Below are 27,358 nucleotides of genomic sequence, written 5' to 3' on the forward strand. Positions count from 1 at the left end.
AAGGCACTCCACAAGGTACTAAGGTAATAATGGTAAAATAATAGTGGTTGGTGGGGATGGGACTGCTCTAGACTGGATGATCAAGGAAGGCCTTTCTGAGGAAATGAATTAATTATATGTGAGCTGTATCTGAGTAATGAGAAGGAGACAGCCACGCAGAGGAGTTAGCTTAGCCATGTGAAGAATGAAGATAGGCTAAGAGTGTTGCAGGCAGTGGGAGCATGGGTGGGAATCATGAGGTGAGAAAGAAAATGGAACTACCCTCAATCCAATCATCCAGAGATAGTGTGTTACATTTTGATGCATGTTCTTCCAGACATAGCTGTGTGTATTTTGGTCTTTCCCTCCAGGTTCTGGCATATTAAGTGGTAGACTTTCTGCTTTTATTAGTGGTTACTTTTTTGTATTTTAAGATAATGTTCATATACATACCTTGATTCATCAAGAATGAAATTGATTCACTCTATTAAATGTGAGGAAATTATCATAATTTTATTTTTTCCCATCCTCCTACCCAACCTCTTGGGTTTTTTGTTTTTTGTTTTTTGTGTTTTTTTTTAGTATTAGTGGATTAACATTGTGGGCTTATTCATGAATTGTAGCATCTTTAATTTTTTTAAGGTTTATTTTTGAGAAAATGCAAGTAGGGCAGGGGCAGAGAGAGGAAGACAGAGGATCCAAAGTGGGCTTTGCACTATGAGTTTCTGTAGTGTAGTGGTTACCACGCTCGCATAACAACAAAGTGGACTCCACACTGACAGCAGTGAGCCAGATTTGGGGCTCAAACTTGAGAACTACGAGATCATGACCTGAGCCAGAGTCGGAAGCTCAACCGACTGAGCCACCCAGGTAGCATATTTCATTTCTGCTTCATAGCCATAATTACTAATTTAGCTTTAAAAGCATAAACATTAACTGTTAGTCCTTTGATATCACAAATTCCTTGGGGCACCTGGCTGGCTCAATTGGCAGATCACTTGACTCTTAACTTCAGGATTGTGAGTTCAAGTCCCACGCGGGACATGAAGCCTACTTTAAAAAAAAAAAAAAATCCAAACCAAAAATGTGTTTTCTTTTTTCACTGGTGGGTTGGCTGGATGATATATTCAGGTGCATTTTTTTTTTATAGTTTACTTTTTTTTTTTTTTTTTTTTTAAGACTATTTATTTTGAGAGAGAAGGAGAGCATGAGCAGGGAACAGGCAGAGAGAGAGAGAGGGAGAGAGAGAATCCCAAGCAGGATCCACGATGTCAGCATGGAGCCCAACATGGGGCTCGATCTCACCAACTGTGAGATCATGATCTAAGCCAAAAGCAAGACTCAGACGCTTAACTGACTGACACAGGTGCCCCCAGGTACATTTTAGAGAAAACTGTATATAGTTGGTGTGTGTATGTATTTGTGTATATACATATACACACATATATATGTGTGTATATGTATATATATATATATGTATGCACATATATATGTATATATACGTGTGTGTGTGTGTGTGTGTGTGTGTGTGTGTATATATATATATAGTTTATTTTATTTTGGAGAGAGAGTATTAGTGGGGTTGGGGCAGAGAGGGGGACAGAGGATGTGAAGCAGGCTCTGTGCTGACAGCACAGAGCCCAATGTGGGGCTCAAACTCATGAACTGCGAGATCACGACCTGAGCCAAAGTCAGATGCTTAGCTAACTGAGCCACCCCATAGCTGGTATATTTTTTGACTTTTTATATTTGAGAACATTTTTCTGTTGCCTTCAAACATGGTCAACAATTAGGCTGGATCAAGATTTCCTATCAATATTCTGTAAGTTTTGTACCTACTGGTGTCTAATGTTGCCAAGAATGAGACCACACCCCCCCTTTATATATAAACTAATTTTTGTCCGCATTTTTTTTTTAAGTTTATTTATTTTGAGAGATCGGGGAGGGGGAAGGGAGGGACAGAGAAAGAGGGAAAGAGAATCCCAAGCAGGCTCCATGCTGTCAGTGCAGAGCCGGATGTGGGGCTCGAGGTCAGGAACCCTGAGGCAAAATCAAGAGTTGGATGCTTAACTGAGCCACCTAAGCACCCCTGTCTGTATTTTTGTATGATTCTTTAGATTGAAGTAAAATTGGTATATAACATTATATAAGTCTAGGGTATATGACTTTTAAAAAAGATTTTATTTGGGGCGCCTGGGTGGCGCAGTCGGTTAAGCGTCCGACTTCAGCCAGGTCACGATCTCGCGGTCTGTGAGTTCGAGCCCCGCGTCAGGCTCTGGGCTGATGGCTCGGAGCCTGGAGCCTGTTTCCGATTCTGTGTGTCCCTCTCTCTCTGCCCCTCCCCCGTTCATGCTCTGTCTCTCTCTGTCCCAAAAATAAATTAAAAACATTGAAAAAAAAATTTTTTAAAAAGATTTTGTTTTTTTTGTTTTTTTTTTTTTAATACAATCTATACCTCCAATGTGGGGCTTGAACTGAAGACCCTGAGATTGTGGGTCACATGCTCTACTGACTGAACCAGCCAGGTGCCCCATATGTGACTTACTTGATAGATAGATAGACAGATAGATAGATAGATAGATATACACATACACACACACACACACACATATACATTCATACATACACACACACAAAGACACACACACACACACACACAAACACACACACACACACATACATGCTCTGTGCTCACAGCAGAGAGTCCAATTTGGGGCTCATGAACTGTGAGATCATGACCTGAGCCAAAGTCGGGTGCTTAACCGGCTGAGCCACCCAGGTGCTCCTAATATGATTTCTTTTTAATCCGTAAAGCTCACTGCCTTAACCAAGAGCTATATTTTGTTCATCAGGTTTGTGTTTGTTTTTGTTTTTTGTTTTTTTTTTTTGGTGTAAGATCAGGCTGTGACCTACTTAAACAGACACATAAAATTAAATTAGAATTCTCAGAGTTCCTGTACAACCCATGGAGCATTTTTAAGCTAGATTGAAGAGGTATGTACTGGTCGGAAGGCTCAGAGTAGGGAATGGCAAATCTCTGCAATTAGGATCTACTAGCTTCCTGGAGGGCTATTTTGAGAAATGTTTTGAGGCAGACTACGCTTATTGGGAAAGAGTACTGTGACTGATTAGTGATGTCTGCCTCGGTGAGGGAGAGTATAGTGGTATCTAATATGCCAGGACACTGCCATCCTGCTGTCCCTAACAGGTAGCTTAGATTGTCCTCATGAAGAGATTAGGGACCTGGTTGGAGACCAGTGAGGGCCCTTTGAATCCAATGATGCCAACCTGCATCCAAAAGCAGCAGAGGCCCCAAGGATTCTAAGACCACAGACCCAGAGGACTGGCGCTGCTCTGTGTCAAAAGCCATAGAAACCCCCCTGTGGCCTACAGCATAATGTCCAAGTGCCTTCTTAGCTTTTTGTGGCCTCCATACCTTCTTTAATATATCCTGTGGTATAGTTACCCCAAGCCAATCCCTGGTCCCTATACATTTTTATAATCTTTTCTTAGCATTTGTCTACTCTGCCATGGTGTGTGGAATGTTCTTGGAGAATTAGGATGTCAAAGTTGGAAGAAATCTTAGATATCACTTAGATACCCAGGGCTCCCAGCCCTGAGTATATAGCAGAGTCACTGGGAAAGCTTTTAAAAAGTATTTTCAGTGGTGCCTGGGTGGCTCAGTTGGTTAAGCGTCTGACTTCAGCTCAGGTCATGATTTCACAGTTCGTGAGTTCGAGCCCCGCATTGGGCTCTGTGCTAACAACTCAGACCTGGAGCTATTTCAGATTCTGTGTCTCCCTCTCTCTCTCTGCCACTCCCCCATTCACATTTTGTCTCTCTCTGTCTCTCAAAAATGAATTAATGTTAAAAAATAATAATAAAAATATATTTTCAGTTCTCAGCCCTAGGGTTTTTTACTTAAGAGATCTGGGACACAGATTTGGCACGTGCATTTTTATTTTGCAAATGTTATTTCTGTGCATTATCCTTTACTCTGTGTGTACTCATATATATGTTTGTAATAGTGCACACAGTTTTATGATTTGCAGTTTGTTACACTTTTCTGCTACCATCTCCACAGTTACTGTTAGGAAAGCTGAATAATAATTTGGATTATTTAGTTATTTCTTGATGATTGATAACTTAAGTTGCCTATATTTTACTTTTATAAATGACTATGCTGTGGTTATCTTCCTACATGTAATACATGATTTTTTAAACGAGCCAAACTGGACATTTGACATAAGATTAAACTAAAGCCTAGGGAGGTAGGAGGCTTGCTTCTTGTCGCACAGCCCAGGAGGGAGGAGTAAAGCTTGAACCTGATCGTCTGACTTCCAATGCAGTGCCCTATTTCTCACACCTAGTCTTTCCTGTCCTGTCTCTGTACAGCCAGATCCTAGTCTTCCCACAAAAGTTTGTATAAATATCACTTGCTTCACAAAGTCATTCCTCACTCACCTAATGGGAAGAAATTTGTCCTCTTCAATGTCCTTCCCAAATTACCTACAGTGCTTTTTTCCATTTTCACTTTTGACCTTATTGATAGTGACACTTTTATGTCTTAGCTTCGTTGCTAGAAGCAGTATGCACAGTGGCTAGGATCTGGGGCTCTGGAACAGTGTGGGGTTCTAATTTCCTTACCACTTCCTAGCTATGTGATCTTGGGCAAGCTACTCAACCTTTAAACTTGAGTTTTCTCACCCTGAAAATGGGGTTTAGTGAGAGACCAAGCGTAAAACACAGTATCTGGCACACAGCATATAGTTTATTTTAATTTTTCTTGTTAATGTTTTTATTAATAATGTCATTCATGGCAAGCTTCTTGAAAGCCAGATCTAGTGCTTGATACATAGTATGGGCTCAATAAATATTTGATAAGTGAAGAATAAAATCAATTCTTAAGGTATGTAATCTCCCCAGACACTTCAAATTGGTTTGTAAGATAACCATGCTTAAGTATCTCATATATGACACTGCTGGTACCCTTCTAAGCAATCATTGACACTCACTTTGCTGGCAGCAAGCCCAACTAGCTAGTACCTTGTCCGTAGAGCTTAGCCACTCAGAACCCAGCACCTTAGGGTGATGTATATTCTAATTGGGCATTTCTGGTCCAGACACAACTTTTGTGAAGCCAACCCATCAACATTTTTATATTTTGGAGTTAATGAAAAGGAACTTTTATTTAGAAGTTGAGATTGTTATACATGGATTTGTTTTTGTAATTTAGTGACCAATCTCTTAGTTTTACTTGACCAAGAAATTTGGATCTGAAGATTTCTTTCACTGTGTTTTGTTTTTTAAAAAGTTAATAGTTTGTACCATTGAGTCTAGGATATGTTGTTTTATTTAAAATTTTTTTCAATGTCTATTTATTTGGAGACACATAGGCAGAGCATGAGTAGAGAAGGGGCAGAGAGAGAGGGAGACACAGAAGCCAAAGCAGGCTCCAGGCTCTGAGCTGTCAGCACAGAGCCCAATACAGGGCTTGAACCACAAACTGCCAGATCATGACCTGAGCTGAAGTCGGATGCTTAACCGACTGAGCCACCTAGGCGCCCCTAGGGTATGTTGTTTAAAAGTTTTAATATTTTAAGGAAACTGACAGGAGAAAAAGGAATGAAGTTGTCTTTAATAATACCTTGAATTGATATTCATATCTTTCTGTATGCAAATTGCTGCTTTCTTGAGACATTAGGCAGGTTTCTATAATTTGCTGTTTGTGAATTAATGTCCACATTTGATACTAAAAAAAATAGAGCTAGAGCATAGCACTGAGGTAATTGAAGTTTAGTTTCATGGATCTTCAGCCATCTTGATGATAATGGTCTAACGCTCTGAATGTATGAATTTCCCTGTCTGACCCCATCCCTAATCTCTCCACTGCTGAGAGATTGCCACCCCATCTCCAGATCCAGCTAAACCTTAGGGTCAGGACCAATGTGCTCCTGCACTCAGCTGTTGAACTCATTCTGACTTGAGTGTAGTTTCAGTGTCTGAGTCCATGTCCCATTTCCACCTTCTCTACTCGAACTCGAGCTTTCAGAACTGACCCTCTTTTTGCCCACTCATTTGTTCTGCTTCACTCTCAGCACTGCTGTCTCTGAGTCCCCAACCAGCTGATGCCCCCCCCTTCTGTCATATCTCTTATGATTCTTTTTTTTTTTAATTTTTTAAATGTGTATTTATTTTTGAGAGAGAGCAGTGGGGGATGGGGGCAGAGAGAGGGACACAGGATCTGAATGGGCTCCTTACTGAGTGGAGAGTCCGACAGGGGCCTCGAACTCAGCAGCTGTGAGATCATGACCTGAGCTGAAGTCGGATGCTCAACCGACTGAGCCACCCAGGCGCCCCTCTCTCTCATGATTCTTACTGAACTGCTAAACTGGCTCCGTTCCCACATATGACAATAGAGCAGACCGAAGAGACATGGGCTGCAGCAAACCAAAGTTGATATCTGTGCTCCTGCCCCCACTGCACTGTTGCCACTTCATCTGTGATGGGACCTTTCTACCCAGTACTGCATCACGGAGCTTTTCTCACAAGCTCATTAGATGGGCCTGGATGTTTTTTTCACTTCTTCCCTTCTGGTTCCAGTGAATCTGTAGAACATTTTGGGATGCTAGCAAATGAATGATTGAAATGGGAAGCCTTTTCCAGTTCCCTATATGAGAATTTGGCCCTTCCTACTCTTTGCATCCATAACTCTATTATTTGCCTCAGTTATGGTAAAATAATGAAGAGAGTATATGTAAAATATAATGTGCGTGTATATATATATATTATGTGTATATATATATATGTATATATATATATATATATACACACACACACACACACACATATATATAAACATTTAAAAAATAAAAATGAGAATCTTGTAATCAGAAAAAAACTCAGGTGTGTGTGTGTATATATATATATATATATATATAGTATACATTATACAATATATCAGGTGTGTATGTATATATATAATATATACACCTGATTTTTTCTGATTATAAGATTCTCATCTTTTTTTATTTATTTATTTATTTATTTATTTATTACATTTATTTATTTTTTGAGAGACAGAGACAGAACACGAGTAGGGGAGGGGCGGAGAGAGAAGGAGACACAGAATCCGAAGCAGGCTCCAGGCTACGAGCTGTCAGCACAGAGCCTGACGCAGGGCTCGAACTCACAAACCACGAGATCATGACCTGAGCCGAAGGCGGACGCTTAACCAACTGAGCCACCCAGGCACCCCTTTTTATTTTTTAAATGTTTGTTTTTGAGAGAAAGAGACCGAGCACGAGTGGGGGAGGGGCAGAGAGAGATGAAGACACAGAATCCGAAGCAGGTTCCAGGCTCTGAGCTGTCAGCACAGAGCCCCATGCAGGGCTTGAACCCACAAACCGTGAAATCATGGCCTGAGCCAAAGTCAGACACTTAACTGGTAGAGTCACCCAGGCACCACAAGATTCTCGTTTTTAAAAATGTAGAAATAAAGTATGGCTTGTGATTGAGATAGTAGAATGAGTCCATGCTTCAACATAGTCCCTTGGCCTCACACACCCAGGAGAAAATGGAAAAAGAAAAAACAGATAAATTCACGTGACTAAAAATGTAAAAGAAACCCCTAGTGGTGAGTGGGGCTCACTTTAGGACTCAGACTCTGGGTCTAAAACCAAGGTGGCTAGGAGTATGACCTCTGTTGGTAAAACAGACCACCTTGAGAGCTCCATGACTGAGGTGAATGAGCTGGAATAGGGAAGTGAAGCCAGGGCCCGGGATTTCAGTTTGTGGAAACAGACAGAATGGTTGAGTCTATTGCTTTGTGAAAAACTGGGCCCAGTGACAGTGAGAAAGGCAAACATGCTGTGTTTGTGTTTTAATGTTTATTTCTGAGAGAGACAGAGTCTGAGTGGGGGAAGGGGCAGAGAGAGAGGGAGACACAATACAAAGCAGACTCCAGGTTCCAAGCTGTCAGCACAGAGTCTGACGCAGAGCTCAAAGTCATGAACCGTGAGATCATGACCTGAGCTGAAGTTGGACACTTAAACAGCTGAGCTAGCCAGGTGCCTCTTCTCAGTTGTTCTTTCACATAAAATCATGTTCTTTGAAAAAAGTGGCTAGTTCAACTCAACGATCACACATGTACTTTTCCATGAACCCACTCTCGTACTTCTATGTGCAGCAAAAGTGCATTATGCATATTTCCCACATCACTCAGAGTTTTAAAAAAGACATGTATTCATGGGTCAAAATTTGATAAGATTAAACAGTTTTTATTGCCTCATCAAGGGCATTCTTAAGTGTAACTGTTTTTTGTTTTTTCTTTTTGGTGAATGCATGACGATGAATACAATGACCACTGGGACAGTTTGGTACCAGTGCCGGCATTCATGCTCAGTTGCCAGCTGTTTTACTCATCATTGCTTTTGTATCATCAGTGCAAATGTCAGCAGTGTGGGGGAAAAAAGCAAAGTCTTAGTATTACTATAAAAATGTTTTAACCTTGTAGATTTTTGAAATTGTCCTGGGAAATACTCTGAGAACTGCTCTAAATAGTAATAGACAAGACAGAGCACTTGTTCAGTGGTGTGCTAAGAACCACCAGGAAGAAGACAAAGATAGCTGCAGAACATTTAGAATAAATGTTAAGTGTGTCCTCTAAAAACGAGTACTACTGAAAAAAAAAAGACATCTATGGTTTACAAACAAGAAGAGCTATAAAAGAAAATACAGTAATCTACGAATTCAGTAGAAGGCAAATATATGGTTTACAAACAAGAAGAGCTATAAAAGAAATCTATGAATCTATTACAAACAAGAAGAGCTATACAGAAATCTATGAATTCAGTAGAAGGCAAGAAAAGAGCCTAAGAAAAAGGGATATACAGAAGACACTAATATGGGGAAGTAAGTCCAGCTATATGAGTAGTCACAGTAAATGAACTGTGTAAAAGATGATCATATTGGATTTAAAAACATCTATATGCTGCTTAAAAAAGACAGCTAAAAATGAATAATGAAAAATGTTGAAAATCTAGGCAAGTACTAAGTAAAAGCTTGCACAGTAATATTATTATTAGACAAAATAACATTTAATGCTAAAACCATTAATTGAGAGGGAGGACATTACCTAGTGACAAAAGAGAGATCTAGTAAGAAGATATTATAGTTAAAAATTATGCATTTTCTGGGGTGCCTGGGTGGCTCAGTAGGTTGAGCGTCCAATTCTTGATTTCAGTTAGGGTCGTCATTTCGTGGTTCGTGCGTTCGAGCCCCTCATTGAGCTTCGGGCAGGTTCCTCGGATCAGCTTGGGATTTTATCTCTCTCTCCCTCTCTCTGCGCTTCTCCTGTGCATGCTCTCTCTCTCAAAATAAATAAACTTAAAATAGTATGCATTTTCCAATGTATTAACTGAGAATTACAAAAAGAAATTGACAGATTCACTGGTCATGGTGGAAAATTCTGAAGCAGCTCTATCAGAAATTGGTAAAGAAAACTCAGCTTACAAAGAACAAAAGCTTTTTTTTTTTTTTTTTTTTTTTTTTTTTTTTTTTTTTTTTTTGAGATTAAGTGGGAGAGAGAGAATCCCAAGCAGGCTCTGCACTGTCAGCATAGAGCCAGATCTAGGACCGGAATCCATGAACCATGAGGTCATGGCCTGAACCAAAACCAAGAGTTTGATGCTCATCCAACTGAGCCATTCAGGCACCCCAGAACAAAAGCATTCTTATCCACAAATATAGTAGTATATTTTATTTTCTTGTTTGTTGTCTGTATTCCCAACTAGAATTTAATGAGTGCAGAGATTTTTGTCTGTTTCTTGCTATTTCCCCAGAATCTAAAGCAGTGCCTGACACATCACAGGCACTCAATACTTGTTGAATGAATAAATGAATGAAAGTTTCAACATCAGAAAACTTACCAACAGGTTAAAAGAGGAAAATCAGGGGTAAGCTCAGTCAGTTAAGCAATCTGACTCTTGATCTCAGCTCAGGTCTTGATCTCGGGGTCATTGAGTCCAAGCCCCATGTTGGGCTTGGTGCTGGACGTGAAGCCTACTTAAAAAAGAAAAAGTCATATGGTAAGTTCATATACAGAAAATGATTGGATAAAATTATCTGTGATCAGAACTCTTAGTAAACAACTAGAAAAGAACTTTCGCTTGCCGGCAATAAAAAACCTAGACTTAACATCATAATCGATGGTGCAACTGTAAGGAGCATTTCATGCTATCCCCTATTCAACTCCATGCTAAGACAGGAAAAAGTACTAACGGATATAAAATTGGGAAGTAAGAGCAAAGCTGTCTTATTTGCGGAGGATGTTTACCCTGGATATTCAAAAAGATCTACAAATTGGTGAAACAATTAGTTCAATGAAGTAACTATTATATATTTTTAATGTTTTTATTTTATTTTTAAGACAGAGCGGGACACAGCATGAGTAGGGATGGGGCAGAGAGAGAGGGAGACACAATCCGAAGCAGGCTCCAGGCTCTGTGCTGTCAGCACAGAGCCCGATGCGGGGCTCGAACTCACAAGCTGTGAGATCATGACCTAAGCCGAAGTCAGATGCTCAACTGACTGAGCCACCCGGGCGCCCCAAGTAACTATTATATAAAGGTCAGCATTCTCATACACAAGTAACAATTAGTACGTATAATGGCAAAATGAACCAATTTATGATAACCTGAAGTATAAACTATTCCAAAATTAATAAAAGATCTTTTTATGAAAAAAAATTATACTATCAGGAGACAAAGAAGTCCTGACTATTTGGAGATAGATTTGTAGATGGGAAGACATATGATTTCAGGGGTAGATTCCTTAATGCCCCTTACCCATTTAGCTCATCCCCCTATCCCACAACCCCTCCAGCAGTCCTCTGTTTGTTCTCTATATTTAAGAGTCTCTTATGTTTTGTCCCCCTCCCTGTTTTTATATTATTTTTGCTTCCCTTATGTTCATCTGTTTTGTATCTTAAATTCCTCATATGAGTGAAGTCATATGATATTTATCTTTCTCTGACTAATTTTGCTTAGCATAATACCCTCTAGTTCCACCCACGTAGTTGCAAATGGCAAAATTTCATTCTTTTTGATTGCCGAGTAATACTCCACTGCATGTATGTATGTATGTGTGCGTATATACACACATATACATACACCACATCTTTATCCATTCAACCGTCAATGGACATTTGGGCTCTTTCCATACTTTGACTATTGTCAATAGCGCTGCTATAAACACTGCCCCTTTAAAATAGCACACCTGTATCCCTTGGATAAATACCTAGTAGTGCAATTGCTGGGTCGTAAGGTAGTCCTATTTTTAATTTTTCGAGGAACGTCCACACTCTTCCAGAGTGGCTGCACCAGCTTGTATTCCCACCAACAATGCAAAAGAGATCCTCTTTCTCCACATCCTTGCCAACATCTGTTGTTGCCTGAGCTATTAATGTGAGCTGTTCTGACAGGTGCGAAGTGATATCTCATTATGGTTTTGATTTGTATTTCCCTGATGATGAGTGATGTTGAGCACTTTTCATGTGTCAGTTGGCCATCTGGATGTCTTTGTCTGTTCATGTCTTTTGCCCATTTCTTCACTGGATTATTTGTTTTTTGGGTTTTGAGTTTGATAAGTTCTTTATAGATTTGGATACTAACCCTTAATCTAATATGTCATTTGCAAATATCTTCTCCCATTCCATTGGTTACCTTTTAGTTTTGCTGATTGTTTCCTTCCCTGTGCAGAAGCTTTTTATTTTGATGAGGTCCCAATAGTTCATTTGTGCTTTGGTTTCCCTTGCCTCTGGAGACATGTTAAGTAAGAAGTCCCTGTGGCCAAGGCCAAAGAGGTTTTTGCCTGCTTTCTTCTCGAGGATTTTGATAGCTTGCTGTTTTACATTTAGGTCTTTCATACATCTTGAGTTTATTTTTGTGGATGGTGTAAGAAAGTGGTCCAGGTTCATTCTTCTGCATGTCGCTGTCTAGTTTTCCCAGCACCATTTGCTGAAGAGACTGTCTTTATTCCATTGGGTATTCTTTCCTGCTTTGTCAAAGATTAGTTGGCCATATGTTTGCGGGTCCATTTCTAGGTTCTCTATTCTGTTCCATTGATCTGAGTGTTTTTGTGCCAACGTTTATTTTGTTTTTGAGAGAGACCGCAAGCCAGGGAGGGGCAGAGAGAAAGGGACAAAGGATTCAAAGTGGGCTGCAAGCTGACAGCAGCAAGCCTGATGTGGAGCTTGAACTCGTGAACCATGAGCTGAAGTCAGATGCTCAACTGACTGAGCCACCCAGGTGCCCCTCATTGTAGTTTTGATGTACATTTCCCTAATGATTGGTGATGTGTAACATCTTTTCATGTATATATTGACTATTTGTATATCTTCCTTGGAGAAATGTCTTGTGCCCAATTTTGAATCAGGTTGTTTTTTTTGTTTTTGAGTTTTATGAGTTCTCTATGCATTCTGGATATTAAACTCTTATCAGATATTTGATTTGCCAATATTTTCTCCCATTCTGTGGGTTGCCTTTTTACTCTGATAATTGTATTTTGTTTTTGTTTTCTTTTTCCCCAAGTTTTTTTTTTTTTGTTTAATGTTCATTTATTTTGAGAGAGAGTGTGTGCGAGTGGGGGAGGGGAAAAGATTGAGAGAGCGAGAGCGAGAGAGCGAGAGAGAGAGAGAGAGAGAGAGAGAGAATCCCAAACAGGCTCCACACTGTCAGCACAGAGCACAGTGTGGGGCTCAATCTCACCAACTGTGTGATCATGACCTGAGCTGAAATCAGGAGTCAGAAGCTTAACCGACTAAGCCACCCAGGCACCCCTTTTCCCCCAAATTTTTATTTGAATTCCAACTAGTTATCGTACATGCAATACTAATTCCAGGTGTAGAATTTAGTGATTCATCTCTTCCATACAACACCTGGTACCCATCACAAGTGCCCTTCTTAAGACCCATCACCCATTTAACCTACCCCCGCCCCGACCTCCTATTCCAATAACTATCAGTGTGATAACAGTATCTTTTGGTGCACAAAATTTTTAAATTTTCAGGAAGTCCAACTTGTCTATTTTTTCTTTTGTTGCCAGTGCCTTTTATGTCATATTCAAAAAGTCATTGACAAACCAGCGTTGTATCCAAAGCATTTTTGCATGTGTTGTTTCATTTGTTCATCAAAGATGTGTAAAGAAGGTTTGTTTCAATTCAGTGATTATTTATAGGGCAGGGTTATTTTTGTTTTGTTTTTGAGAGAGCGAAGGATAAAGGGAGAGACAGAGAAGCTTAAGCAGGCTCGACAATCAGCACAGAGCCTGATGCAAGGCTCAGTCACACTACCCTGGGATCATGAACTGAGCCGAAATCAAAAGTTGGATGCTCAACTGACTGAGCCACCCAGGTGCCCCTTGTTTCATTTTTTTAATGGAGCAGATTTGTGCCAGGTTTTGTATTGGCTCTTGCGGAACCAAAGATAAGACAAAGATGCTGACCTCAGGTAACATCAACAGATATCATTGGGATATACCACCAGAAGTGTAAATGTGAAAACAGTGATTAAGGGAGAGACACAGATTATTGAGATATGGTAATGATAGATGGTGATGGCATTCATAGGCTTTGTTATGTTTTCCCCCCTTTGATCTCTAGCTTTTTCTGAGCTATAATTAGAATATAACATTGTATAAGTTTAAGATGTACAATGTATTGATTTGATGTGTACCATTTGTATTACAAGAAAGAATTGGTGTTTATGTTATTTTACTTTTTTAATGTTTATTTATTTTTGAGAGACCGAGTGTGAGCAGGGAGGGGCAGAGAGAGAGGAGACACAGAATTTGAAGCAGGCTCTGGGCTGTCAGCACAGAGCCTGACATGGGGCTTGAACCCATGAACTGTGAGATCATGACCTGAGCCGAAGTTGGACGCTTAACCGACTGAGCCACCCAGGTGCCCAGGAATTTTTGTTTATTACACCATTTTGAAATTATATTTCACAATTGATAATGGCTGATTTGGTATGTTTTTGAAAATTACATTTTCCACAGTTAGAATTTTTTCATCTGAACAATCTATGTGTTAAAACATTCAGCCTAGGTCACCCTCCTTGATATTGTGTTTGTGCAAGGAGTGATTAATCTGTGTGCAAAATTTGGCCCCTTGCATTTAAAGTGCGATTTTGCTTATTAGAAGTGTTTTATTTTCAAAAAGTGTTTATTTATTTTGAGAGAGAAAAAGCACGTGCATGAGTCGGGGAGGGGCAGAGAGAGAGTGAGAGAGAGAATCCCAAGCAGGCTCTGCACTGTTAACACAGAGCCTGACGTGGGGGCTCAATGTCACAAACTGTGAGATCATGACCTAAGCCAAGATCAAGAGTCAGATGCTTACCTGACTGAGCCACCCAGGCGCCCCTGTTAGAAGTATTTTAGATGATTAATGCCTTGTAGGTTACTGTTGTTATTTTATTATTTTTTTATTTTTATTTATTAAAAAAATTTTTTTGTAATGTTTTTATTTTTGAGAGACAGAGACAGAACATGAGTCAGGGAGGGGCAGAGAGAGAGAGGAAGACACAGAATCCGAAACAAGCTCCAGGCTCTGAGCTGTCAGCACAGAGCCTGATGTGGGGCTCAAACTCACAAACTGTGAGATCATGACCTGAGCTCAAAAGTCAGACGCTTAACCAACTGAGCCACCCAGGCACCCCCTGTTGTTATTTTTAGATCTGAAATAGATGAGAAATAAGACATGAAAAGTCTAGCAGTTGAAGTACATGAAACAAGTCAAATGTCAACAAAAACAAAAAAAAGTCCTTGAGGTGAATAACAGAAAATCTGTGATTATTATCATTATTATTAACTCCACAGGGATGTTGAGATGATCAGCATATCAATAATATAATTAAGTGGAAATGGATTTTAAAATTTGGGAAATAGGGGAGCCATTGCTTTACGGTATGTCTCTTATTTATATGCAGAAAACCTTTTTTTTTTTTCCAGTTAAGCATCAATGATGAATAAATGGTCCATTCATATTAATTATACATCAGTCATACATTATGGTCGCATTCATATGGTGATATTACATAAATGATGGCATTCACTGGGTACTCTTAAGGCAGCACATATACATATTAATTACACTGATAAAAAAGTACGCAAATTTATTGCAGATTGTTTTGTACATTGTATAGAATTCCTTGTTCATATTAAAGTGAGCCTGTAAACACTGTAACAAAACTTGTAGAATTTAGCTTTCTAATAGAATGGAATCTCTAACAGAAGGCTCTACCGAATGCAATGATGGAATTATTTTGAGCAACGCTATTTTTTTTAATCAGTCTTTTTTTTTTTTTTTTTAAGTTTATTCGTTTTTGAGAGAGAGAGAGGGAGGATGAACATGTGGGAGAGGGGCAGAGAGAGAGGGACAGAGAATCTGAAGTGGGCTCTGCAGCAGAGGCCCAGGTGTGGGTCTCCAACTCACAAACTGAGAGATGGTGCCCTGAACCGAAGGCAGATTTGAGCAATGCTACTCTATCAGGGAAAGCTGGCCTTTGGGGTGGTCCTGAGGCTCTGCTTTCTCCTGACCGAAGCCAGGTTGAGGTTTTCCACCAGGACTGGCCTGTGGGTGACAGATGTGTAATACCTGGCAGGCGTGTGTTAAGGTGGCCGACAGAACCTTCTCTGGTTGCTTTTGTGGAATTGAGGTGCAGATTTTATCCGTGACTAATCATGATCCCACATGTGCAGGTATTGTGAGATAATTGGTAATGTTTGGAAAATCTCGTCTTGGTTTGCTAATTTGACCTCCTTTCATGTGCCAGATTTGGAGATGAAAGTGGTATTGTATAGTTGAATGAACAGAAGTTCCGTCATCAGAGTGGTTGGGATTGAAATCCTGAGTAACAACTTAAGCCTGGGCAAGTAGCGTCTTTGAATCTCAATTTCTTTACTTGTAAAAATGGCACTAGTATTACTTCGTAGGGTCTTTGGAAAATTGAATAAAATCTTAGTGTGGTGCCTAGCATACAGTAAGTACAATATTCTGTCATCAATAATACAAGCTTCAGGCACCTGGCTGGCTCAGTTGGTGGAGCATGCAACTCTCGATCTCAGGGCCGTGAATTCGAGCCCCATGTTGAGGACAGAGATTGCTTAAAAAAATAAAATCTTAAAAAAAATAGTAATAATACAGGGACGCCTGTGTGGCTCAGTTGGTTAAGCATCTGACTCTTGGTTTCAGCTCGAGTTGTGATCTCACAGTTTGTGGGTTCAAGCCCCACCTCAGGCTCAGCACTGACAGCTTGGTTCCTTCTTGGGATTCTCTCTCTCCCTCATTCTCTGCCCCTCCCCGCTCTTTCTTTCTCTTAAAATAAATAAACTTTTACAAAAAAGTTTTTTTTTAAATAATACAAACATCTACAGCAATGTTTGGCATATTTTATTTGTACCTCAAAGCTATGTAAACTCAATACAGATGAGTTCCCATCTAATGTTAATTTCTCATTGTTAATTTAGAGAAATTTTAGTGAAAATGTTACCATGTAAATTATTAAACTTGTGTGTTGTTAACATTTAATCATCTAAGAAAATGCAAACATTGTGGTAGCCTGTTTTTAGTTTTGTTGTTAGATTTCTTTTTAAAAATTTTCTTAATGTTTATTTATTTTTGAGAGAGAGAGAGAGCAAGCAAGGGAGGGGCAGAGAGGGGGGCACAGAGGATCCAAAGCAGGCTCTGTGCTGTAAGCACAGAGCTGATGCGGGGTTCTAACTCATGAACCATGAGATCATGACCTGAGCCAAAGCTGGACACTTAACCGACGGAGCCACCCAGGTACCCTAGTTGTTAGATTTCATTTTAAATATAAATGCTTCTTTCTTAAATTTTTTTTTTAATGTTTATTTATTTTTGAGAGAGAGTGACAGAGAGTGAGCAGGGAAGGGGCAGAGAGACAGGGAGACACAGAATCTGAAGCAAGGTCCAGGCTCCGAGCTGTCAGCACAGAGCCCGACATGGGGCTCAGATTCATGAACTGCAAGATCATGACCTGAGCCAAAGTTGGATGCTCAACTGACTGAGCCACCCAGGCACCGCTGTTTTTTTTTTTTTTTTTTTTTTTTTTATGTTTATTTATTTTTGAGAGAGAATTAGAGTACAAGTGGGGGAAGGGGCAGAGAGAGAGGGAGACAGAATCCAAAGCAGGTTCCAGGCTCTGAGTTGTCAGCACAGAGCCTGATGTGGGGCTTGAACCCATGAACCTCAAGATCATGACCTGAGCTGAAGTCAGACACACAACTGACTGAGCCACCCAGGAGCCTCTGGATTTCTTTATTCTTTATATTAAAGTTAAATAAACACATGCTTATTTCTATTGCTTTTATTTTTTATTTTTAAAATTTTTTAGAATTTATTTTTGAGAGAGACAGAGCGTGAGCAGGGGAGGGGCAGAGAGAGAGGGAGACAGAATTTGAAGCAGGTTTCAGGCTCTGAGCTGTCAGCACAGAGCCCAATGAGGGGCTCAAACTCACCAACTGTGAGATCATGGACAAAGTTGGATGCTTAACTGACTGACCCACCCAGGCACCCCATTTCTATTGCTTTTAGCTATCTATCGATCTATCTATCTATCTATCTATCTATTTATTTTAAGTTTATTAATTTTTTTTTGAGAGAGAGCTTGAGTGGGGGAGGTACAGAGAGAGAGAGAGAGAGAGAGAGAGAGAGAGAATCCCAAGCAAGCTCTACACTGCCTGTGCAGAGCAGAGTCTGACGTGGGACTTGAACTCATGAAACCACAAGATAATGACCCGAGCCAAAACCAAGAGTTGGACACTTAACCAACTAAGCCACCCAGGCACTCTGCTTTTAGGTGTTTAGACTAAAATTGTTATTGAAGGGGAATAAAGACCAGGCCATATTTATTTATTTATTTATTTATTTATTTATTTTTAATTTTTTAACGTTTTATTTATTTTTGAGACAGGGAGAGACAGAGCATGAACAGGGGAGGGTCAGAGAGGGGGAGACACAGAATCCGAAACAGGCTCCAGGCTCTGCGCTGTCAGCACAGAGCCCGACGCGGGGCTCGAACTCACAGACTGTGAGATGGTGACCTGAGCCGAAGTCGGCCGCTTAACCGACTGAGCCACCCAGGCGCCCCTAGACCAGGCCATATTTATAAAAGTTGTGAAAGAGATTTTGTAAAGTGTAACTAAGATTAAGCAATATTAAGTAGATACAAATGATCCAGAATGCAGGGGATGAGTGGAATGAAAAGTGCTCTTGAAAAGCCTTATGCCTCAGAGCTAAGTGTCTATTTTTAAACAAGAATAACCCGAGGTATCCTGAAAAAAATTATAATGAAAATTTGGTTTGAGATATGGCTCAGGGAGCATTTGTAGATGGAGTGCAGAGAATTCTGAAGATGAGCAGTACTCCCTGTGAGAAATATTAAGGCGGACTGTTTGAGTGGAAAGGAGAGCCCAAAAATGACAGTATAAAGGTAGGAAACACAAAAGCAGTAAAAGTGAATGTCTCTGTAAAAAATCCACCAAGGAACTCACACACAAAAAAGAATTTAAAATACAATAACATGTATCTAAAACATGAGGAGGAGAGGAGAGAAGAATGGGTTCAAGCTTAAATGACCATCAACAATATAGGCAGCTGTATGCAGAAGAGGTTATATACAAACCAAATGCTAACCAAATATCAAAACCACCATCGGAATGCAAGCTGGTGCAGCCACTCTGGAAAACAGTATGGAGGTTCCTCAAAAGATTAAAAATAGAACTACCCTACAACCCAGCAATTGCACTACTATTTATCCAAGGGATACAGTTGTATCAAAGGGACATATGCACCCCGATGTTTATAGCAGCACTATCAACAATAGCCAGAGTATGGAAAGAGCCCAAATGTCCATCAAAGGATGAATGGATAAAGAAGATGTGGTGTATATATATACAATGGAGTATTACTCAGCAATCAAAAAGAATGAAATCTTGCCATTTGCAACTACGTGGATGGAACTGGAGGGTATTATGCTAAGTGAAATTAGAGAAAGACAAAAATCCTATGACTTCACTCATATGAGGACTTTAAGAGACAAAACAGATGAACATAAGGGAAGGGAAACAATAGAAAAACAGGCAGGGGGGCAAAACAGAAGAGACTCATAAATATGGAGAACAAACTGAGGGTTGCTGGAGGGTTTGTGGGAGGGGGGATGGGCTAAATGGGTAAGGGGCACTAAGGAATCTACTCCTGAAATCATTGTTGCACTATATGCTAACTAATTTGGATGTAAATTTTAAAAAATAAAAAGTAAAACAAGTTAATAAAAAAAAACCCACCAGTAAACATGCAAAGAATAAAGAGAACAAAATCCAAATATATTACTAAAGAAAATCAGCAATGCGTGAAAGAAATACAAGAAAGGATCAGAGAAAATCTCTGGGAACAACAAAACAAGTAATGAAATGGCAATAAATACATATCTATCAATAATTACTTTGAAAGTCAATGGACTTGGGGCGCCTGGGTGGCTCAGTCGGTTATGCATCTAACTTCAGCTCAGGTCACGATCTTGCGGTCCATGAGTTCCAGCCCCGCGTCGGGCTCTGGGCTGGTGGCTCAGAGCCTGGAGCCTGCTTCCGATTCTGTGTCTCCCTCTCTCTCTGCCCCTCCCCCGTTCATGCTCTGTCTCTCTCTGTCTCAAAAATAAATAAACACTAAAAAAAAAGAAAAAAAAATTAAAAAAAAAAATGAAAGTCAATGGACTAAATGCTCCGAGCAAAAGACATAAAGTGACGTAATGGATAAAAAAACAAGATCCATCTTCTATATGCTGCCTTACAAGAGACTTATTTTATTTTTTTAGGTTTACTTAGAGCATGAACAGGTGAAAGGAGAGAGAGAGAGGAGGGAGAGAACCCCAAGCAGGCTCCACACTGTCAGCACAGAGCCCAATGCAGGGCTCAGTCCGAGGAACCATGAGATCATGACCTGAGCTGAAATCAAGAGTTGGCACTGGGTGTTGTATGGAAACCAATTTGACAATAAATTTCATATATTAAAATAAATAAAGAGTTGGACACTCAGCCAACTGAACCACTCAGATGCCCCAGGACTCATTTTACACCTAGATACGTGAGGGCCTGGAGAAACATTTGTCATTCAAATAGATGTCAAAGGAAAGCCAGAGTAGCAATACCTACATGGGACAAACTAGGCTTTTTTTTTTTTTTTTGACAAACTAGTCTTTATTTATTTTTAAAATTTTATTTATTTTGAGAGAAAGCATGGGTGTGAACAGGGGAGGGGTGGAGAGATTGGGAGAGATATTTCCAAGCTGACTCCATGCTGACAGCATGGGCTGTCATGGGCAGTTGGTGAGATCATGACCTGAGCCAAAATGTAGAATTGGATGCTTAACCAACTGAGCCACCCAGGTACCCCTAGACAAATGATTATAAAACAAAGACCGTTAAGAGACAAAACCACTATATATATTTTTTTCCTTTTTCCCTTTTTTTCCAGTGAGGCATTTTATTTGTATGAATGTATTACATCGCTAGAAAAAGAATCCCAGGATTTTCCCTCCTGTGTGTTTTTGTCTTACTTCTTCATGGTCCATGATGCCAGCTAAGGTTGTCAGCACAATGAAACCAAACTGGCGGGATGGGAGCAGAGTATTCTGCCATTTTTTAGATCTTTGAGTTGTACATCAAACCTGGGGCTGATCACTCCACACTTGTTTAATCTGCCTGTGAGATTCGCAACAATTTTCCCAGCTCTGTGATCATCGATGATTTCAGATTCACCAATGTAACCATGCTTCATCATCACAGTCAGAAATCGGACAACGACTTTGGAGCATGGCCTAATAAGAACCTGGCGTTTGCCTCTCTTTTCAGCATTGTTAATGCTCTTGAGAGGATCTGCCAGGACATTCATGCTCACCATAATGGCGGCACAGAAAGATGGTAGAAAGAGCTAGAAGGCCACTATATATTAATAAAGGGACAATCCAACAAGAAGATACAACAATTGTAAATATTTATGCACCTAACATAAAGCACCCAAATACAGAAAACAACAAACATAAAGGAACTAATTCATAATTATGCAATAATTGTAGGGACTGTAACACCCCACTTACATCAATGGATTGATCATCTAAAAAGAAAATCAACAAGGAAACAATGGCTTTGAATGGCACGCTGGACCAGATGGACTCAACAGATATATTCAGAACATCCCATGTTAAGAAAGCAGAACACACATTCTTTTCAAGTGCACATGGAACATTCTCCATAATAGATCACACATTAGGCCACAAAACAGGCCTTAACAGATTCAAGAAGGTTGAAATCATACCATGCATCTTTTCTAACCACAATGCTAGGAAACTAGAAGTCAATCACAAGAAAAATTTGGAAAGACCACATATACATGGAGGTTAAACCACATACTGCTAGACAATGAATGGGCCAACCAGGAAATCAAATTAAAAAATACATGGAAACAAATGAAAAATGAAAACACAACAATCCAAAACCTTTGGGATGCAGCAAAATCAGTCTTAAGAGGAAGGCATATAGCATTAAGGCCTACCTTAAGAAGCAAGAAAAATCTCAAACAACCTAATGTTACACTTAAAGGAGCTGGAAAAAGAACAAAGGAAGCCTAAGCCAGCAGAAGGAAGGAAATACTAAAGATTAGAGCAGAAATAAATGATAATAGAAAGGAAAAAAAACAGAACAGATCACTGAAACCAGGACCTGGTTCTTTAATAAAATTGAAAACCCTCTAGACAAGCTCATCAAAAAAAATAAACAAATAAAAAAGTGGGGGGAGAGAAAGGACCCAGATACAATCACAAATGAGAGAGAGGAGAAATAACAACCAACACCAGCCACAGAAATACAAACAATTCTAAGAGAATATTATGAAAAACTATATGCCATCAAATTGGACAACCTGGGAGAAATGGGATAAATAGCTGGAAACCTATAAACTATCAAAACTGAAACAGAAAATTTGAACAGACCAATAACCAGCAAATGAACTGAATCAGTAATCAAAAAACAAAATTCCAGGGTTGGATGGCTTCCCAAGGGAATTCTAAGCATTTAAGGAAGAGTTCATACCTATTCTTGAGGTGCCTGGGTGGCTCAGTTGGTTAAGCATCCAACACTTGGTTTTGGCTCAGGTCATGATCTCACAGTTTGTGGGATTGAGCTCTGTGCTGACGGTGTGGAGCCTGCTTGGGATTCTCTCTCCTTCTCTCTTCACCCCTCCCCCACCCACATGCATGTTCTCTCACTCTCAAAATAAATAAACTTAAAAAAAAAAATAAAAGTTCATACCTATTCTCAAACTATTCCAAAAAATAGAAAAGTAAGGAAAACTTCCAAGCTCATTCTATGAGGCCAGCATTACCCTGATACCAAAACTAGAGAATGACTCCACTGAAAAAGAGAACTACAGGCCAATATCCCTGATGAACATGGGTGCACAACTTCTCAAAATACTAGCAAACCGAGTCCAACAATACATCAAAAAAATCATGCACCTTGATCAATTGATATTTATTACTGGGTTGCAAGTGTGGTTTAATATATGCAAATCAATTAACATGAAACACTATGTTAATAAAAGAAAGCGTAAGAATCATATGATCATTTCAATAGATGCAGAAAAAGCATTTGACAAAACATAACATTCATTTATAATAAAACCCTTCAATAAAGTAGGTTTAGAAACTGCTAGAACTGATAATAAAGTCAGGATACAAAGTCAATGTACAGAAACCTGTTGCATTTCTATACATCACAAATGAATCAACAAAGAGAAATTAAGAAATCAGTCCCATTAACAATTGCACCAAAACCCATAAGATACCTAGGAATAAACCTAACCAAAGAGGTGAAAGAGGTATACTCTGAAAACTATGAAACACTGATCAAAGAAATTGAAGATGACACAAAGAAATGGAAAGACATTCCATGTTCATGGATTAGAAGAACAAATATTGTTAAAATGTCTATACTACCCAAAACAATCTATACATTCAGTGCAATCCCTATCAAAATAACACCTGTATTCTTCACAGAACTAGAACAAACAATTCCAAAACTTGTATGGAACCAGAAAGACCCCAAATGGCCAAAGCAATCTTTTTTTTTTTTTTTTTTGAGCAAGTGAGAGAGAAAGCATGAATGAAGAAGGGGCAGAGAGAGAGAGAGAGAGGTAGAGAGAGAATCCTAAGGAGGCTCTGTGCTGTCAGTGCAGAGCCCGTGGCAGGGCTCAACCTCACAAACCATGGGATCATGATTTGAACCAAAATCAGGAGTCAGATGCCCAATCGACTGAGCCACTGAGGCACCCCATAGCCAAAGCAATCTTGAAAAGCAAAGCTGGAGGCATCACAATTCCAGACTTCAAGATATACTACAAAGCTGTAGTGATGAAAAGATGGTACTGGCACAAAAATAGACATATAGGTAAATAGAACAGAATAGAAAAACCAGAAATGAATCCACAGCTATATGGCCAATTAATCTTTGACAAAGCAGGAAAGAATATCCAATGTGATACAGACGGTCTCTTCAGCAAATAGTTTTGGGGAAAGTGGACAGCAACATGCACAAGAAAACTGGGCCACTTACATCATACACAAAAATAAATTCAACATGGATTAAAGACCCAAATGTGAGACCTGAAACTATAAAAGTCCTAGAAGAGAACAGAGGCAGTAACTTTGACATGGGCCATAGTGACTTCTTTCTAGATATGTCTCCTGAAGCAAGGGAAACAAAAGCAAAAATAAACTATTAGGACCACATCAAAATAAAAAGTTTCTGTACACTGAAGTAAACAATAAACTGAAAGGCAACCTATGGAATGGAAGAAGATATTTGCAAATGACATATCAGATAAAGGGTTAATATCCAAAATCTATAAAGAGCTTCTAAAACTCACCACCCAAAAAACAAATAATCCAATTAAAAATGGGCAGAAGACACAGATATTTTTCCAGAGATACAGATGGCCAACAGACACATGAAAAGTTGCTTAATATCACTTATTATCAGGTACATGCAAGTCATACCTACAATGAGATATCACCTCACCTGTCAGAATGGCTAAAATCAACAACAGAAGAAACAACAGGTGTTGGCAACGATATGGAGAAAGGGGAACCATCTTGCACTGTTGGTGTGAATGCAAACTGGTGCAGCCACCATGGAAAACAGTATGGAGTTTCCTCAAAATGTTAAAAATAGAACTACCCTATGATCCCACAATAACACTATTGGGTTTTTATCCAAAAAATACACAAATACTAATTCAAAGGGATACATGCACTCTGACGTTTACAGCAGCATTATCTACAACAGCCAAATTATGGAAACAACCTAAGTGTCTTAGCGACTGATGAACGGATAAAGAAGATGTGGCGTATATATACAATGGAATAATACTCAGCCATAAGAAAGAATGAAATCTTGCCATTTGCAAGGACATGGATGGGGCTAGAGAACATAATGCTAAGCGAAATAAGTCAGAGAAAGACAAATACCATGTAATTTCACTCATATGTGGAATCTAAGAGCAAAGGAAAAAGAGGCAAACCAAGAAACAGATTCATAACTATAGAGAACAAACTCGTGACCAGAGGGGAGAGGGGATGAGTGAAATAGGTGAAGGGGATTAAGGAGTGCACTTATCATGATAAGCACTGGAATTGTGTGGAGGTGTTGAATCACTATGCTGTAGATCTGAAACTAATATCACACTGTATATAAACTAACTGGAATTAAAAATTTTTTAGTTTCTTTATTCTGAGAGAGAGAGAGAGGGAGAGAGAGAGAGCGAGCGCACAAGCAGGGGAGGGACAGAGAGAAAGGGAGAGAGAGAATCCCAAGCAGGCTCCACACTGACCAAGTGACCTGAGCCTGAGCCAAGATTGAGAGTTGGACACTTAACCAACTGAGCCACCCAGGAGCCCCATGGAATTTAAATAAAAACTTAACAAGAAAAAAAGATGAGCAGGGCTTTGAAGTACTGAGGAATTTTCAGGTGAAATATGGATTTGAAGGATAATCCCTGTGACTCTGCATGGAGAATTTACCTGATGGCCGTATTTTCAGAACTGGATGATATTTTATTCATTCATAAAGTCCTCTTTCATTTGCCATTTCCTCCTGAGATCTTCCCCAGTTTTCTACGGCTAATAAGAATCCTTATTAGGGGGTTTGGGCAGCTTTCATTTATACCTTCTCTTATGAGACATCATGCTATAATGTGTATCATAGCTTTACATGAATGTGTCTATCTCTTCAATCATGGTAGTAGGAAGAGCATGGGTTCTTAGGTTGGAATAACCTGAATTTGGATACTAGCTCTGATCTTTTCTAGCAGTCTGTTTATTTTTGTTGTTGTTACATAATACTTATTTCCATATGGTTTCTGGGAGGATTGAATGAAATAATATATGTAGAGTACCTTTACCATCTGATGATCTGTAGGCTACAACTTAATGGCATAGAATTCTGTTCTTTGCTCTCTGCTAAGGGTTCTAAGGGGGTCGTTTGAAAATGGGAAGTTTATAGATGACAGATGGGATCGAAAACCCAGGTGTACAAGGAGTCTTCAGTAAAAATCTCTGTCTTTTATTTATTTATGTATGTATTTATTAACGTTTATTCATTTTTGAGAACAGAGAGAGACAGAGCATGAGTGGGGGAAGGGGCAGAGGGAGAGGGAGACACAGAATCTGAAGCAGGCTCCAGGCTCCGAGCTGTCAGTGCAGAGCTTGATGCAGGGCTCGAACTCACGAACCGTGAGATCGTGACCTGAGCCGAAGTCGGACGCTCAACCGACTGAGCCACCCAGATGCCCCCAAATCTCTGTCTTTTAATTGACTGGTTAAACTAATGGATGAAGAGAAACTATGTGACATCAGGAAAAGCTATCGTTAGCCACTCAGATTATAAACACATTTGCATTATGTATTGTATAATGGAGAACTACCACCGTTAGTACCAGAAATAATTTCTACTAGGAAGATTCATTCTGATGACACAAAATTCTTGTTTAAAATTTGGGCACCACGGGGCGCCTGGGTGGCTCAGTCTGTTACACGTTCGACTTCAGCTCAAGTCATGATCTCACGGCTTGTGAGTTCCAGCCCCATGTCAGGACAGTTCAGAGCCTGGAGCCTGCTTCCGATTCTGTCTCCCTCTTTCTCTGCCCCTCCCCCATTCGGGCTCTGTCTTTCTCTCCCTCAAAAATAAACATTAAAAAATTTAAAAAATGGGCACCTGTCTATATGTGTTGTGGAATTAGCCAAGTCAAAAGACAGACATTCTAAAAATGTAGTTTTGGTGGTACTGGCTTAATACAGAATGCTTATTTGTCTCGTAACCATGCTGCTCTGTCAAGAGTTTGCACCTAGGCACCTGGGTGGCTCAACTGGTTAAGTGTCCGACTCTTGGTTTCAGCTCAGGTCATGATCTCACAGTTCATGAGTTCGAGCCCCGCCCCCCACTGGATGTAGACATTACTTAAATAACGGAAACCTGAAAAAATAAATAAATAAACATGGGTGTGAAACACCCTCCCACCCTGAGATATACAGCACTCTGACTAGACTTCGAAGATCTGACGATGTTCTGGTTGCAGCACACAACACAGAAGTGTTGCCACACCTTGAAGAAATGTTTATCAGGCCCCGAGAAGCAAATACAGGGAAGAGTTTTCTGGAACTCCCTAGCTTGCACTCAGGGAAAGACAGGAAAATTAGTTGGCTAAGAAGGTTCTTCAAAAATGGACAGTGAAATGCTCTTGAGATGAATCCAGGTAATGAAAAGGTCAAGAAAAATTCACTCTGAAAAAAAGAGGAGAAATGGTGACTTCCAGAGAAGGTAAATCTACCACATGCCTGTGTGATTAAGATGCTGCTAAGAACATAGGCATTGAGCAGTGACATCTGAGTGCATGCCTTTTTTTGTTGGAGGTGTCCTCGGTGAGTTAAGTCTATCTTCTCAGTCTCCTTGACTTTGTCCAATTTGGACTGCCTCCATGACTTTCTTTCTGTCTTTTTTTTTTTTAACTTTTGTACTTTATTTTCATTAAAAAAAAGTTTATTTATTTATTATGAGAGAGACAGAGTGCATGTGTGCATGGGGGAGGGGCAGAGAAAGAGGAAAAGAGAGAATCCCAAGCAGGCTCCTTGCTGTCAGCACAGAACCAGATGCAGGGCTTGATCCCAAGAACCGTGAGATCATGACCTGAGCCAAAATCAAGAGTCAGACACTTAACCAACTGAGCCACCCAGGCGCCCTGACTCATGATTTT

General features: G+C 39.8%; 1 pseudogene; it reads right to left on the reverse strand.

The window, feature by feature from the left end:
• Window positions 1–20,564: 20,564 nt before the first annotated feature.
• On the reverse strand, window positions 20,565–20,979 carry LOC132688585 (small ribosomal subunit protein uS8 pseudogene; annotated as a pseudogene).
• Between the last annotated feature and the right edge of the window lie 6,379 nt (window positions 20,980–27,358).

This window comes from Panthera onca, chromosome E1 (genome assembly GCF_046562875.1).
Source record: "Panthera onca isolate mPanOnc1 chromosome E1, mPanOnc1 haplotype 2, whole genome shotgun sequence".
Lineage (NCBI taxonomy): Eukaryota > Metazoa > Chordata > Mammalia > Carnivora > Felidae > Panthera > Panthera onca.